The following is an 18,198-nucleotide window of genomic DNA, read 5'->3' on the forward strand; positions in this document are numbered from 1 at the left end:
GTTCCACTTCCTTCCACCTTCACACACACATACACACACACACACACACACACATGAACGCACGCACGCACACACGCGCGCGCGCGCACACACACACACACACACGCTGCTCGGTAATCATAGCCATCTTATGGGTTAGATCTGTTTATATAGTAGGTGGAACCACAAACACTTCCTGATGGCCAAAAGTTTCAGTACTTCTAAAGTACTGAAAGCGGCAATTTCACATGATCCGGCATGATGGAGACAGCGAAGCTGCGTGACTAAGTAGGTGGGGTAGGTGGGTTTTTTTTTTTTTTTTTTTTGGTTTTTCGAGACAGGGTTTCTCTGTGGTTTTGGAGCCTGTCTTGGAACTAGCTCTTGTAGACCAGGCTGGTCTCGAACTCACAGAGATCCGCCTGCCTCTGCCTCCCGAGTGCTGGGATTAAAGGCGTGCGCCACCACCGCCTGGCTGGGTAGGTGGGTTTTACAGTCAACACTGAAGTCCTCCGTGTCCTATCCTAAGTGGATTAGTACCCATCAGCTAAACTCTCTCTCTTCCATTCTCGTGACTTACCCTGGTTTTCTACACAAGGAAAGGGGGCGACAGAATTATTTACTTAAAGTCCTGAATTCTCTGACAGACCATTCTCTGGGAAAATCAGAGGGAATTTTTCCTGAATGTGCTACCAAAGAACCTCATGGATTTGCCTTCCTGAATAATAAGCAAGTACGTAACAAGGACGTGAAAACACCACTGCTCTCCCTGTCCTGAGCCTGTGCTCCACCACCCCTAACAGTTCAGCAGTGTGCAGGCTGTGCAGGCTGTGCAGGCTGTGGACTCCTTTGGGGCTGGGTAGGAATTTTTTGCAACAGCCTAAGTAGCAGGAATAAAGTAAGCCCTTACTTTCCACTCAAAGGAGACTAAAATGGTTTCATTAGCTCACTGAGTTTTAATACAACAGCATCAAGTGAATATTTCAAATGTAGCAATTAGAAAGAGGAGTAAGAAAAGGTGATGTGTGACCATTATGTCCCCGAGAGTGAGGATGATTGAGGGTAGCGAGGTCAGAGGTTGGGCTGATGAACTGCCAGGACTATCTCAGGGCCCACAGACTCAGCTACAATCTGAACAGATTCCAGAACTCATCATGTTAAGTCTAATAACTGATGCCAGGCTGCAACTGGACATACTTAATGTAGATAAAGCAATGTCTTTATTTCTCCATGTTTAACCATTTTGAAGTACTAACCCTAACTCTCTCAGGTGAGGAGGTGGACATGGTAAGCAGACTAAAATCCAGATCAAAACCACACATGTGGTGAAAGTGCCTTCAAACGCTTCATTAGGGTGGCTGTGGTGTCTGCCTAGCAGTATCTTCCTGTGACCTGGCTTCAGAGAGCAATGGAGGCTGCTGCCTTTCTCAGCAATTAGAGGCCCTGCTCTGAATTCAGCCTCTTCATAAACAAAGCAACTACTAAAATTAAGGAAGCATGTCAGAGGAGTGGTGATGTGGGATTCCCCTCTGTATGCTGTGATTACCATTAATAAATAAAGAAACTTCTTTGGACCTATAGCAGGGCAGAACTTAGATAGGCAGGGAAAACTAAACTGAATGCTGGGAGGAAAAAGGAGGAGTCAGAGAGAAGCCATGTAGCCCTGCTGGAGCCGGAAGAAACTTTACCCGGTAAGCCATAGTCACGTGGCAATACACAGATTACTTGAAATGGGTTAAATTAATATGTAAGAATTAGCCAATAAGAAGCTATAGGGCCAAGCAGTGATTTAATTAATACAGTGTCTGTGTGGTTATTTTGGGGCTGAGCAGCCGGAACGAAACAAGCGGCCACACCTCACAACAGAGCGGCTCTACTGGTTTTGTTCAAACTCAACTCCAGAACTCTGGGGTATGCAGCAAATTATCTTTTAACATCCTAGTTTTTAAAGCTAGTTCTATGCTGATTTAGAACAGGGCAATTCATACTCTTGTTTCATCATGCTAAGTCCTCCGCTGAAAATAACAACTGGAAGGGTCGGTGTTAGTCCCAGAACATCAAATTTAAAGGGGAAAACCAGGAAGCGGCTAATACTAGCAGGTTTAAAGGAAGAGTTGAAAGGCGTGTTCATCTTTCCCCTGCTGTGTTCTTTTTGTGTAGCCGGCACCATGTCAGACATTTACTTGGTAGAGGAAAGCAAAATAACAACAACAGTAATAGTTTAAAATAAATGAAAACGTTGACGGGATTTTGGTCCTGACCCCAGCGCGCCCCACTTACCTCATTCACGCTGGATGAGTCAAGAAACTACCAAGCAAACAATCTAAATTTGGGGGGATTTACTGGAGGGCATGGAGGTGAAACTTGGTTTTGGAAATGTAAGGATAATAAATCTGTCTATGAAGCAAGGATTTTTCAGGTAATTACAGGGGGAAAAGGGACCTAAATAGACTGCTACTATGGGCTAGAGACAAGGGTCGGTGATAAATGACCACCAACAATACACCAGACCCTGGTTCAATCCCCAGGGCTGAAAACAGCTAAATGATCAAAATAACAAACAAACAAACAAACAAAAAACCCCAAAACAGAAACCCATCTAAAACAAACCCTGTAAGCTGATGAATGCCTTTGTTTCTTTCATGCAAGAGAAAACAGCTGAGGTGGCGTTCTATAAGGGCATACCAACTAAGTTCAATAATCTCGGAGTCTTATTAAATTACTTAAACGTATTAAGTAATAAACCAAGAGAAAAAGTTTTAATGAAGTTTGCCCAAAATGAATAGAAAAGGCAAAATTTCATTCTGAAAAAGGTTTTCATGGCCATCACTTCTTCAGTCACATAAATATACTCCAAGATCAATATCCACCAAGAAAGCATACCCAGAAATGCCATGCCCACAGGTCAGGGACACCATTCTCCACACCCGAGGAATTCAGTTCTCCAAAGGAAGGGTCTGCATGAAGGCTCACCAGTGAGCCGGGCGCATTCCTAAGGGAAGAGGCATGTCTGTGGACGCTAAATACTATTTCCTCGAGTTTCCATACTTGAAAGTGAAATAGGCGTTTGGAAAGAAAGCAAGGAAGGTCTACTAGCCGTTGAGGGCCAGCAGCTGACCAAGAGGGAGCAGTGCTTTCCAGAATCCCACATGTCTACTGCCACCCCTTTCTAAAGCAGCGGGTACGCTCTGCTTATAAACCTAAGGTGAGTCAGCCCTTCCTTGCTGTGTAAGTTTTCTCTCTACAGCAAATTCTGAGAAAAAGAACCTCATTGCCACTCCGTCCACTTACCACACTGCCTCTCTGTGGCCTTTACCCCATGTCTCTGTGGCTAACTAGATACAGGCTCAGCCCCAAAGACCTAGATGGGCCTGTCTTCTGATGCCATCTGGTCTTTCCCATGTGACTGGTGGCTCAGAAACCTCCTGTTAGGGGTTGCCAAATTGTGGGCCACAAGAGACACAGAAGGTCTGGTTTGATTTGCAAATCCATACTCACTGAGGAAAACCAAACATATAATGATGTTTTTCAAAGCCTCTAAGAAGAACTGATATCCAGAACCACGTTTTGTAAAAGGTATGGCCCTGCGCATCACACTATAAGATCGATGGAATTAGACTTGATGGAAGATGTTTTGCTTTTTGTTGTTTTTTCTTTTAATGTTAACTTCCTGGTCAGCACTCACTGAACTTTTTTTTTTTTAAAAAAAATATTTATTTATTATGTATACAATATTCTGTCTGTGTGTATGTCTGCAGGTCAGAAGATGGCACCAGACCTCATTACAGATGGTTGTGAGCCACCATATGGTTGCTGGGAATTGAACTCAGGACCCTTGGAAGAGCAGACAATGCTCTTAACCACTAAGCCATCTCTCCAGCCCCCATCACTGAACTTTCATTTAACACTGTTAACTATAATGTTTAAGTCGGCAAGGCTGGAGACGGATACTGCCACAGGGGCCGGCGTTTGAGGAAAACCCAGTCTGCTAGTTAAGACTGGAAGCATGGAGAGATTACACTCACACTCCTATTTTCAAAGATGCTTTGAAGTCAGATTTAAAGTGAGATTTTTCAAGTAGCAATTCCTAGCCAATAACTCTATTAGAAAAGCCTATCAAAACTGCCCACACCTTCAAAATGGACAAGCCCGTTACAGGGGGAAAAAAAAAGCAAAACAAAACAAAAGAAAACAACAAAAAAACAGTTGGCATCTGTCTGCCTTTATTTTGGCCGGGTGGGATCATTTTCCCCCCGAAGGAACCAATGTCTTTTATTCCAATCCTTGTGTGAACTGCAGTCCTGAACAGGACATCACAAAACAAACAGGGTGTTTTAAAGGGTAGGTGCACCAACTAAAAGCAGCACATACAGGTGGTGGAAGAAAGGATCCCCTTTCAGAAAACAACAAGAAAATAAAAAACTAAACAACAACAACCATGATACGGTAGTGGTTTTGATTCTGGTGTTTCCTGATTCCTCTCTAGAAACTCCAATCCCCCTGCCCAACAGTGAGAAACCTAACCCTGCTGGCCCCACAAACAGTGCTGGTCGATGCCCCGGGAGGCACAGTCCTTCATTCTTCCACTACGGGATGCCGAGACTCTGCCAAGTAACTGCATCAGAATGGAAAGCAAGTGCAGGGTAGGGACAGCGCTCGTGTTTTCCTCTCTGCTGAACGTTACGCAATGGGCGCAATGGGCCGGGAGTCCTCCCGGGAGCCGCATTCTTCAAGCTCGCTGGCCAGTGGCCAGGTTCCTCACTCCCTCCACGCTCCTGCATATGACAGCCGCTAGCTGCTATCCTCCATATTCTATAGACACAAGTTTCTCTATAATTTAATGTATTGAGAGTCTCTAAAGATAGACAAAAATCTGTCTGCTTACTCTAAAAACTAGCATTAAAAATGGATCCAGATAAATCAAGCACACTGCTTTCTGCTCATGAATTTTATTTATGAAAACATATATGATCATATTCTGTTCACCTTATTCTGTTTATGAAACAAGGATGCTCGACAAGCTGCTCCCATAAACCAGTATCTGGTGACTGTGCTTCGTCTACAGCTCACGACTCCACTGTACGCCCAGGTAGTAACCTGGCAAGTGGTCTTTCCCTAGTGTGAGACCTGACCATGGCAGCCATGGGGCTCAATGACAACAAAAGAGCTGGGACCCTCTTCATACTTTTCAAAAAGAAACTGCCTTTACTTCATATTCTTCTCAGCTGGTATCATAAAATAGCCAAGTATCAACAAGGGTCACAAATGAAGTTCACACACACACACACCATATTGTTAACTTTGGCATGAAAGGGCTCATCTATATACTGGAACTTGAAACGTAGCTGGACTAGACACAAATTCATGACCTCTCTGTACTCCGACCCCTAGCCCACTAAGAATATCACTACAACTACTGGAAAACCTTTAAAGACCACTTGCTCACAATAAATCTAAGTAGTTCGGAGGGTGGGCTATGCACACCCCTGGAGATATTCTTCATTGAGCCAAGAGGGTATCTGAAGACCTAAGGTTAAATACAGTGTCTTCCAGAAGTCATATTTTTCTTTAAAAAATCTGGGAAAACATTATTTACATACAAGTAAGTAGACCCAATCCAAATGCACTTAGAAGAAGTGGGGCCGGAGAGACGGCTGTAAGAGGTGTTAGCAATGCTACACCTCTCCTGCAGAGGACCACCTGCAACTCCAGCTCCAGGGGATCTAACAATGTCCTCTGGTCCTCCAAAGGTGTCTGCATTCATGTGCATATCCCCACACACAGAGTAAAGGTGTCTGCATTCATGTGCATATCCCCACACACAGAGTAAAGGCGTCTGCATTCATGTGCATATCCCCACACAGAGAGTAAAGGCGTCTGCATTCATGTGCATATACCCACACACAGAGATCACACATATATGCACAATTTAAAAATTTTAAAACGGGCAGTGGTGGCGCAGGCCTCTAATCCCAGCACTCAGGAGGCAGAGGCGGGAAGATCTCTGTGAGTTCCAGGCCAGCTAGGTCTACAAGAGCTAATTCCAGGACAGTCAGGGGTATAAAACACAATTAAACTCTCTCTCAAAAACAAACAAACAAGCTTAATTAAAAACAAGCCACCAAGCATCACATTATATCAAATATCTAAGACCTCAGAAATCTGTGTTCAAAGTGCTAAGTAAAGCTTTGGACTTGAGAATGTCATTTCTGACCAATGGCTGAGATTATGTATGTCAAAGATTTGGAAAGCAAAGAATGGACAGGGGAGCAGTGCTGAGAAAAATGAGACAGAGACAAGGTGAGAGAGAGAGAGAGAGAGAGAGAGAGAGAGAGAGAGAGAGAGAAATGTGTAAAGGAAGTGGTAATCTGAACACTTGACAAATTATGACAAATGTATATGCAGGCTGGAACTCAGAGGTAGGAACCTCAAGGGCCAGTGCCATCCCATCAGGAAGCAAGCCCCACCTGCCAACAGCTGAGTTAGAAACTATAAAGATCTTCAAAGTTGCCAACAGCAATCTTTGCCCCTTTGAAGATGCAGTTTCGCTCTCTACTTCCTACCTGCAGCCACATTTCCCACACCCATTCCCTTGTGGATCTCATCCACATCCAAGCATGCTTTTAGCCCTGCCCACCGTCTGGACCGCCTCGCTCGCCACTGTCCAAACGGTGGGCACTTAATACAATTTTGCTTTTCAAATCTTGCTATGTAAACCATGCTGGCCTCTCAATTCCTGAATGTTGGGATTATAGGTGTGTGCAACCACACCCAGTCATCTGTTAGAATTTTCAACTCACAGTCAAACTAATGTTTCTTTCGTGAGACTTTCCTTTACATATGACTTTAATAGTTAATACTAGGGTTCTGTATTCATTATACTGCTTTTTAAGAGATGTATTTGTATGTTCCCTGAATGTGTGTAGGCGCAACACCATGTCTGTGCAATGCACACAGAGGCCAGAAGACAACATTAGAGTTCCTGGGTCTGGAGCGACAGACCATTGTGACACAGACCCTATGGATGCTGGGAACCAAAGCCCAGTCCTCTGCAAGAGCATCGAGAGCTCTTAACCACTAAGCCATCTTTCCAGCCCCAATCATATTATATTCTAGTGATATTAAATTTATACTTTTTATTATTTCAATTTTCCCAATACTCAAGTGAGCACATAAAGGGAGAAGAAGTAAACTTCTAGTACATGTATGTGGATCCCTCTCCCTCACCAAAGTTGGCCTAGTAATCAATTCTAGAGTCTATCAACGGTATAATTGGATGTTAGGGAAGCATTTGTGAGATTTGCTTCTAAATAAATAACACTGATGCAATTATAACCACTACATGCTAAGGTGTGATCTACCAAAGAAATAAGAAACTGACACATCTTCAACCTGATTAGAGTTGATATCTCTTTTAATAACAGTAGAAGGTTGACGAACAGGACTCATGACGGCGGCTGGAGAGATGTCCAGCGAGTAAGAGGGCTTACTCTTCTATTAGAAGACCAGGAGCTCAGATCCGCTCAAAGGGCTCCAGTGCTCCCTTCTGATGACTGTGGGCACCCATATTCATACTCACGTTTTCTCTCTTCCACATACTTTCAAAATCACACCCATGAATAGGTTAACTTTATCAAAGTATTTACAGTGATAAGAAGCTAGCACAACAATGCCAAATGAAATTTAGAAATTAAAGTTCCATTTTTGGGTCAATTTCAAGTTTTTGACTTTATAGTTAAAATTTTGAGTTCAAGGGCTGGAGAGAAGGCTCAACTGTTACAAGCACTTGCTGCTCTTGCAGAGGATACGGGGTTTGGTTCCACGGGCACCAGGCATGCGTGCAAGCAGAACACTCATACACTTATATTGGAAATACATTTTTAAAAGAATTTTAAGTGCAAGTAGTAGTAACAATTACAAGTATTATGGCCAAAAAGCAATCATGAAGAAAACAAAATAGAAAACAAATACATTAAAAACCTAGGTATAAGGAAAAAAAGTTGAAAAATTCATATTCAGTGATGTAGAGGAAGAAAACAGTAATAAAATCCCGACAGCTTTCATGTTTTGTTCTAGACAAGGTCTCTCTATATAGCCCTGGCTGTCTTAGATCACTCTGCGGCTGGCCTCAAACTCAGAGATCCACCTGCCTCTGCTTCCCGAGTGCTGGGAGTAAGGGCCTGCGCACCACGCACGACATTCAGATGACCTTATCTTTACACGGAGTTTTCAAGACTAGCAGGTAGAACACACAAATGATTGCTTCTTGTTAAATGTTCTGCATTCATCTCTAAAGAAAAGTTAGCTTTTTTCCTTTTTTTTAAAAAAAAAAAAACAAAAACAAAACTGTGACTTTTGTTCCAAAGATGGGCCTGGCACTCACTCACCATCTTCACCACCATGCCAGGCTCAAGACCTCATTTTAGACAGCCTGCCTCACTCAGGGGGGAAAAAATCATTAAGATCTTGTTCTAGAAGCAAATGCTCTTCACTGGAAATCCCAGCAGGAGCCTCCAGCGCTTAAGACGTAACAAGAAAGGCTCACTCATGTGCACTCTGTGCCCAGTCCACTTTCTATGCCTTCGGCCTCTCTCTACCTGTTTATAAGGATTTGGGGTTGTTGGGTTTTTTCTTTTTCTTTTCTTTAAACAAAAACAAAACCCAGCTTCATCATTCATTCAGCATATTTCTCCAGTCACACAAGAACTTTCTGTATTCCAGGTTTCAAGGTCTGGGAAAATAGGGCTACATCGCTGGAGAAAACAGTGGCAATTTGTTCTAAATACAAAATAGCTTATTTTCTTTTGGCAACTCTCCAGGGTTTCAGGGGAGGGAAAGGATACTACTCTCTGGAGGGATCAGGCTCCGGACCTGGACTACTGTCAAAACTTAGCTGTGGGTGCAAGAGATTTTTTTTTTTTAATTATCTTTCACATCAGTTTGGAAACAGATTAAAGACTTCTGCCTTATTAACAGTTTTCTATTCTTCAGTCTTTTGTGGGTGTTCATCCCTTTTCTGGCAGCCCCCATTGGCTGGTTTAATGGTACCAAGGGGCTGAGCAGTATTACTGTCCAGAGGAAAAAGCATTCTCTCACAGGGACTGGGAAAGCAGTCTGCAATCACAACAGTAGCTACTTGTTAATTTTCTATTTGAAACACAGTGATGTCAATAGCATTGTACCCTGCCAGCAACCATGGGGTAAAGTACATTCTGAAACCAAAACAAACTTCCTACGTGCTGGCAAATCAGATGGGAGACGCAGAGATAAGCTGCTGTGAGACACGAGATGCTGAGAGAATTAAATCTCCTCCACACCAGCTCACGGCAAACTCTCACAACGAACCCCAATCCAACCCAGAGCCAGGCACAACCGCTCTACTGCAGCCAATCAAATTGCCGTTCAGGAGGCAGAGAAATGAAGTTCAATAAAGTGGCGATCTTATATTATACAGCACAAGCGACCTTGAAGCCTGCTTCACGATTTAACCGTTTAGAAGCTAAGTGACAATGGAAGCCTGGAAGCCTGTGTCCTTTGGAATGGCCCCATTTCTCAGATGTGTTAGTATAACAGCTCGTTTTAAGGGGGTATATAAACGTAGGAAGAAAGACATGATTTATTAAATGAACAAGAGCAAGCCTAGGATTGACGCGTCCCCGAAATGTGGATGTTTAGTTTGCCCTGAGCACGAGGAACCTGAGATGGAGAGAGCCGGGTGATTCGCAGGGGGAAGCATGCTCACCACTAGCAGATGGCAAACGGTTTGACTCTGCTGGACACCCGCCAATTCAGTTAAGCTAGCTCGGATTATTTTTAAAGTCCCGTTTTATTGTAATTTTCCCCAAATCAAAATGTTGTGGTTTGTTTGGGGGAGGGGAGGGGTGATGAAATTTAGGACAGGAAATGGACAACAAAGAACAAATGTTGGCCAACGTGCTTTGCTTCACAAACTTAAAGCATTAACAGGCCGTTCAGAACCTCTGGGAAAGTAAAGCTCACAGAATGTAAGATACGCCACATCTCAGTAATGACACAGAACTGATGTTTTGATACGTCATCTTATTTCTAAATTACTCCATTGTCTGAGTTTTGTCTTTCATTACCCTACATCACATGTGTGTCCCTAACCACAGAGTCCAAATGAACAGAAATTTCTGAATTTCTTTCGGTGTTTCGGTGCCTAGCATAGCAAAACACCTGGCGCCAAGCGGGACCCTTTGGTGAAGTTCTTCAGTGTGTAGTAGGGACTGACCAGCAAGTCCTTCTAATGCAAGCACAATGGAATGTGCCTTAAGGACTGTATCTTTTTTTTTTTTTTTGATTTTTCGAGACAGGGCTTCTCCGTAGCTTTTGGTTCCTGTCCTGGAACTAGCTCTTGTAGACCAGGATGGCCTCGAACTCATAGAGATCCGCCTGCCTCTGCCTCCTGAGTGCAGGGATTAAAGGCGTGCACCACCAACGCCCGGCTCAGGACTGTATCTTTTAAAACTGTATTTTTAAACGCTTTCTCTGAAGAGAAGAAGGTTCCCTAAGGGACTGAGCCAAAGTTGCTGACTTAAAGCACACGGTCACAGCTCTGTATCTGAGCTGCTTCTATCTGCATTTGTCTGAGTCCAGTCAGACTCTGCTGGAAAAGCTCATGGAATATAACGTGAGAGAGGGATGGGAGCTCCAGGACTACCTTGTGTTCCTCCAGGCTTAGCTCAATGTTGCTAATTTTCCATATACAATTTGCTTCATCAGTAAGATTTCCCTGGTTTTATTTACTTTTAGTCGACAGATAACTGCACACTTTGATTACATCAATAGAAGAATTCATTTAACTCCATGGATCTGAGAGAAAGGAGAAGCCAAGTGGAGGGAAACTTGTTCCGTTAGCTCTGACAGCGAAAACCCGCGATCCATCACAGCTGATGAGAAGACTTACCAGGGCTGCACACTGCTACAACAAGAAGTAAAAACCGCTGTCCAACCAGAGAAGCCGATAGGGCTTGGAGACTATGCTTGCAAAACCTGTCTACATATATTTCCTCTCAAATAATGAAGGGTCAAAGGCCTGAAACAGCATTTGGGGTCACCAACATTTGTTATTCGCAAAAGATATGGGCAGGATCCTTTGAAATGCTGAAATACTCAATATTTATTTATTCGATTTTTCTTTAAAAACACCAGAATTTAACACTGCAAGCCAAGAAAACCACACTCACTCCTCATATGACCCAACATACAGCAATAAAAAAATGCTTTCAAGAGCTTTATGAGAACTCAGCATTCAGCTGTTCTAAGGAAGAGTCTTCTCCTTTGCAAGCCTCTTGGCTCTACCTAACCTGTGCTATAACCTGTGCTATGTTCGCCTGCAAAGGCGGAATTTCTAATTGAAAAGGAAACTTACGGGGGCTGGAGAGAAGGCTCAGTGGTTGGGAGCACTGACAGTTCTTCCAGGTCTTGAGTTCAATTCCTAGCAACCACATGATGGCTCACGGCCATCTACAGCAGGATCTTCTGATACACAGGTGTGCAATATACATAATAAATCGCAAAACTTATTTTTTTTTAAAAAAAGAAACTTACTTGGAAGAGACTGAATTTTCTTTCTTTCTTTTTTTAGTTTTACAAAATACAAGGTGTTCTATAAAGGAATAGTTGTAGGGGCTGGAGAGATGGTTTAGCAGTTAAGAGCACTAGCCAGAGGTCCTGAGTTCAATTCCAGCCACCAACAACAACTGTAAAGGACTAATTGTGAACTGTGCTGGACTAAAATGAGCCAAAGAGTTTAAAGACATATAGGCATAATGACTCTACTCAGTGACAATCCAAACACTCAAGAGCTTTGCGCTTATCAGTGGCACCAGTGAATGGTACAACCCAGAGAAGCTTCCACCTGGCCGTGACCCAAACGTCACACACACCCATCATCTTATAAAGCCCAAAAGTGCTGGGGACGCAGCCCCGCCGCTCCTATGACAACAGAATGGCGCCCAACGTGGATGACTGAATTCCATGTAAAGCCTGAGAAGGCTTGGGAAAGAATGGAGTAAAGCATGTTGTCTTGGTAGCAGCAGTTTCTCCAGTCTGTTCTGCTTGCTAGAGGCAAGCAAGCACACTTATCTAAGAGAGGCTTCCTGACTCAGCTTTAGCTGCAAAGCCGTGCAGCTCTTTTAAGAGGTCCTGCCACAAAACACTCAAACAGTGAATGCATGCTTTTCGGTTTTCAGCCGTAGCAGGAATAAAGTTGTGCTGTTTTAAAATGCTGGCATTCTGGGCCATCCTGCCAGGGCAAACTCTGACTGTTTGAGGCAGGAGGGCCGACTACAGAGAGAGGACTTGAGTGTTGTCTGTGGACATAATGCTACAGCTTACTTGCTGGCAGGGACCTTGAAATGCCATAGAGTTGTGGCGGTAAACATGGCTACAGCCAATACGTCAGCCATGAGGTTGGAAAGGTAAGGAATGGGCTGGATCCAGCCGTCAAAGCCACGGCTTTAGTCCTACTGATATTGCTTGGTAAATTAAAGACTCATGTGGTCAAAAAAGAGATATATACAGTAAAAGAAAGATTCAAAGTCAAAGAAAATGTTTAAATGATTTACAGTGTGTTAAAAATATATGCAAGCTAAAAGTTAAAGTTCTTAAAAGTAAAAAAATAAGGAAGAAAGAGAGTAGTTGGGTGTGGTAGTACACACCTTTAATCCCAACACTTGGGAGGCAGAGGGAGATTGACCTCTGTGACGTCAAGGTGTGGTAGCACACGCCTTTAATCCCACTGTGTAGAAGGCAGAGATGAACAGATCTCTGTGAGTTCAAGTATGTAGTAGCATACACCTTTAATCCCAATGCCTGGGAGGCAGAGACAGGTGGATCTCTGAGAGTTCAAGGACAGCCTGGTCTACAGAGTTATTCCAGGTCAAAGATATACGGAGAACCTGTCTCAAAAAGCAAAAAGTTAAAAGTAAAGCCACACAAAGATGGAAAATACAGGGGGCTGGAGAGATGGCTCAGTGGTTAAGAGCGTTGCCTGCTCTTCCAAAGGTACTGAGTTCAATTCCCAGCAACCACATGGTGGCTCACAACCATCTGTAAAGAGGTCTGGCGCCCTCTTCTGGCTTTCAGGCATACAGACAGAATATTGTATACATAATAAATAAATAAATAAATTATACATAATAAATAAATATTTAAAAAAAGATGGAAAATACACAGAAAATCTTGATACTGTATGCTATTATGCTCTCTTTGAATTGTTTTAATGGTGAGGAAGGAGCAACATCTGCTAAAAGATATTTGTTTATAAATGCTGCTGAACTAATCCAACGTAGAGATTTTGAAAATACCTTGACTTTAAAATTTGGATCTAAGAACATGATACTTTGGAAAGGAGTTTCTTCTTTTGTTTTCACAGAGGATGAGACCCTGTGGATTTCTTCTATTCCAATATGGTATGATGGACCACGCCCTCCTGAATGGTTGATGTGAACACCTTCAAAAAATTACTTCACTCGACTGCTGACTGAGATGAACCTAGCACACAGGTTATACCCTGAAATACCTGATTAACAGCACCCCCATACAGCAGGAAGCAGTTTGGAGAGAAATAACTGCGCCCATGTTCCCATATATTGTTTATAAATGTTCTTTTACATTTAAAGGGGGATATGATATAGGTATGAATAATTTGCATTAGTATAGATTTTGCTTTATTGATAGAGATTTAAGGTCAATTTTGTTATATGTATATGTATTTCTGATCTTGATTAAGGTATTGTGATTGTGTAGTTCACTTAAAATGTAATGTATATAGGTTGTTAATAGATAATCATAATAGTCAAGTTTGTAGTCATGTTAGTTAAGATTTTCTAGATGTACATAGATATATTTTAGATAGGCATTCTTCATATCTTTCAAAGATTATAGAATATGGCATTTTAAATATTTTAATAACTTAGGGCTTTTCATGACAATGAGACATATCTGCTCCTGGCAGCACCAATCTACTTCAAGAGGAAGATGGGCATCGAAGAGGTTCCTTATGGAGTTTGATAGCCATTTCGGTAAGAAACTGCTCTTGCCTGGACTATTGCATAAACTGGACACAGAGAACCCGCAGAGAGAGGACTACTGAACTTGCCTAAGGTGAGATGATCTTTCGGGGTTCCTGATTCACGAAAGAGTCTGCGAGACATTCTGCAGGACACAACAGATAGTGACTGAACTGACTTTGAATTTTCCTCTTTCATGGATATGTCTCTGGATACTATGGGCCTGAAGGCCGAAGATGGATGCCCCAGCGGTACAAAAGAACTTTGGGTGACTGTCCAGGCAGCGAGATGTCTCTGTCATTTCTAGAATTTGGAAGTTGCTTTTTTTCTTGTTTGCTTAGGTATACTGTATCCTTCTGGAGTCTTTGATGGAGTTGAAGAATAGATAGATAGTTATAGTTATAGTTTTCCTTAGTTATGATAAAGATAAAATAGATGTAAATATTGTAATTTTTACTTGATAACTGTTTTGTTATATGTAATTTTGCTATGTTAAAGTTAAAGCCTTCTTTTTTGTTTAAACAGAAAAAGGGGAAATGATGTGGGAGTGTCATATATCAATTTGTTGATTTCATTGGTTAAGTAATACAGAAACTGCTTGACCCTGATAGGTTAAAAACATAAGTGGGAGGAGTTAACAGAACAGAATGCTGGGAGGAAGAGGAAGTGAGCTCAGAGGCCATGCTCCCCTCTCCCGGGCAGACGCGATTGATGAAGCTCCGACCCAGGATGGACGTAGGCTAGAATCTTCCCGGTAAGCGCACCTAGGGGTGCTACACAAATTATTAGAAATGGGATAGTCCAGGTGCGAGAGTTAGCCAAGAAGAGGCTAGATATAATGGGCCAAGCAGTGTTTAAAAGAATACAGTGTCCGTGTAATTATTTCGGGGCATAAGCTAGCAGGCGGCTGGGGTGCTGGGGACGCAGCCCCGCCGCTCCTATTACAACACAAAAGTGTTGTTTAAATTTGTTTTTATTTGTGGTTATAAGATCCTTTATAGTTAACATACATAAGTAGGACTGTCCTTTTCAAAAAAAAGAAAGAAAGAAAAATCTGGAAATTTTTCCTTTAAGTTGTAAAGTTTCCTAAAGTTTAGACATGGTTTTGGTGAAGAAATCTATGTGTATTTTACAATTTATAAATTACTCGCATATTCTAATTTAGCCTTTGCATTTCCAGATTATGAAATCTTTCTCATGTAGTTTTAGGGTCTTTCAAATGAGCCAGACTTGTTCCAATCACTTCTGATCAAAGTAGTGAAAAGCAGAGCATTCTGTGAAGTGTGTGTGTGTGTTTGTGTGGGGGGGGGGGGAGAGAATGTGTGTGTGTGTGTGTGTGTGTGTGTGTGAGAGAGAGAGAGAGAGAGAGAGAGAGAGAAGGAGGCAAGGAGGGAGAGGGAGGGAGAGAGAGAGAGGGGGAGAGAATGTGTGTGTGTGTGTGTGTGTGAGAGAGAGAGAGAGAGAGAGAGAGAGAGAGAGAGAGAGAGAGAAGGAGGCAAGGAGGGAGAAAGGGAGGGAGAGGGAGAGAATGTGCGTCCTTGTGTGGGTTTTTGACATCCTAGGCCAGCATCAGTTCTTAGGCAAGCTTAAGACAGAGGGTTGGGCGTGCTTTTAAGTTACAAAGCCTGCCTCAGGCAGGGCATGCTAGAGACTCAAATGAACATCTTCACCACTCATCTGAAACAGAATGGTGCTTAAAAGACTTAGGGCCCTGGCAAGTTCCCGTTACACATGTTGACCTCATTCTGCTCCAACACTGCCATAATTGTTAATCTTACTCCTGTAAGCCCCAAACAGCTAAAATCTTCAAGTGGAGTGTGGCAATCTCAAGTTTTTGTTTATTTTCACAAGGCACTTGGGTCTTCACCAACATTTGCACCACAAAGAGAGGGAAAACTTTTCACAGGACAACTGCAACTATTAAAAATGGCACTGCGATCACCTGCAAGGAGGGAGTCTCACTAGAGACACAAATCACACCTGAGGACGGGCCCCACACCCACTAGCAGACGGACAACACAGAACAAGCTCCATGGTATTTTTGGACTTTTTTTTTCAGTTGTTTCCTCCAAATTTACTTTATAATTGGGCGGATACAAATTAATAAACAGAAATTAAGCAAGACATATGTAACTATTTAACAGAACCCGATAATCTAATTTCAGTATTTTCCAAGTTCATTTTTAAGTCTTTCCATCATGGGGTTTGTCGGGAAATTAAGCAACATATGAATGCTTCCGCTGGATGTCAATTGACTACTTATGACATAATTTCTTCTATAATGCAATTATGAAGAACCTTCAAGAAATTTTTCCATGTAAAAAAGTCCCAGTCAAATACTCAGCACCATGTAAAGAATCACTTCTGACTGGTCAGGAGAGCACTGCTGCTCTTCATTTTCAACTACAATATCACGGAGTCCAAGAACTAATCACCTTGAGAACAGAAGGAGAAATAAACACATGCTAAATGGATAAAACATTTTTTTTCGACTCCTAACACTTTGTTGGGGCACATCTATCTTGCTTTCTTTTGCCTGTATGTCATGGCCTCTAGATTTTGTGTTTTGATGGGTTTTGTTTGTACGAGTCTGTGTGTGCACGTGTGTTTATATGTGTGTTGCTACATTTCTAAGCTGTTTCTTTCTTTGTTTTGTTTTATCCTTGTTTGTCTTTTTTATTTGCTTGTCTGTTATTTTAACAGAAAGAGAAAGAAGATATGGAGCTGGAAGTGTGGGAAAGAATCTAGGAGGAGATGAGAGAGGAGAAACCATGACCAGAATACACTGTATGAATATAATTTTATTTTCAATTAAAAATGGCACTGTATAAAACTTGGAGTGGGGATACCATCTTTAATTCCAGCACTTGGGGGGGCTATAGAGAGATGGCTCAGTGGTTAAGAGCACCGGCTGTTCTTCCAGGGGACCCAGGTTCAATTCCCAGCACCCAGATAACAGCTCACAACTGCCTGTAACTCCTGTTCCAGGGGACCCGATATCCTCTCACAGACATACATGCAGGCAATGCTCATAAAATAAAAATACATAAATTATAATCCTAGCACTTGGAAACTGAGGCCCGAGGAAGACAAGTTCAAGGATACTGTTGACTATAGTGAGACCCTGTCTCAGAAAAACAGAAGACTATTTGAGCTGCCACAGACACAGCAGGGAAGCAATATAAACCAGATGAATAAAAGGCTGTACCCCATTCTCTGAAAACACTCAGGCGCCCGTCTATCTTATCCGTGCTGAACGGTTTGACTTCACCTCAGAGCAAGGGATAAACTACACTTGAATTCAAACGGACATACTGAAAACCCAAGACCTGTTCTAATAAACTACTGGAATACTAGGCAGATCACAGAAATCAGCAAGCATGACCAGGTTGTTCACACCAGCCGGAGTCCACAACAGCCCCCACAATGAGTTTACCTTAACTCCCATCTGCCACACTCGCAACCCAGCACCTAATTATATTCTTTACCGAGGCTTTGTAATAACATCTGTGCTCTACCTAGTTAGGTTATAATCAAGAGCAGGACCCAGGACTTGTTGTTTCGCTCTCCCTAGTAACTAGCAGAGTCCAACGCTAATAAGTACTTGTCGGTGGATTTGTAATTACCTCGAGGAGTCTGTCAGTGCCGGGAACTAAGCCACTTCAAATGAACTCCTCTTTCCACCAGAGATTTCCAATCAGAAAACTCCATATTGAGGTTAATGGTATACAGGAGACACCAGCACAGATATGTGACAACTACTTATTACTAGTCGCCATAGATTAGTGTCCAAAGGAAGTTCAAAACAAACCCAAGGAGTTAGAGGAAAATCTTAAACCTGCATTTTGAGTATTTCCTATTTTCAATGTAAACTGGAATGGGGTAAATAGGAATGGGGTGCAGAGACCAAACTGTGTTACTCTGGGAACAGAGAAGCTGCTCTTTCCCTGCTGCCCATTGCTGGGCCCGCAGAACACCCGGCCCCTCTGGACCCCATGATTCCAGGCTCTATCAAGGGCACCGAGAAACCCTGGATAGTAGGCTTCACTTCACAGGAAACACGGGTTCATTGTACAAAGTGAAATTCAGACATGTTTGTAATCCAGATTTCCAAAATTTAAACAAAAAAATCCTAGACAGAGCTGGGCAGTGGAGGCACATACCAAAGCCACAGAGAAACCTTGTC

At 42.5% G+C, this 18,198-nt stretch overlaps 1 protein-coding gene across 4 annotated transcripts in view; it reads right to left on the reverse strand.

The window, feature by feature from the left end:
- Mxi1 (MAX interactor 1, dimerization protein) overlaps positions 1–18,198 on the reverse strand; it is a 69,960-nt gene that overhangs the window by 5,505 nt on the left and 46,257 nt on the right. The gene's annotated exons all lie outside the window — the stretch shown is intronic.

Source organism: Microtus oregoni, unplaced genomic scaffold (assembly GCF_018167655.1).
Source record: "Microtus oregoni isolate MIOR12 unplaced genomic scaffold, Mior012 000012F_ref0000307, whole genome shotgun sequence".
Taxonomy (NCBI): Eukaryota; Metazoa; Chordata; class Mammalia; order Rodentia; family Cricetidae; genus Microtus; species Microtus oregoni.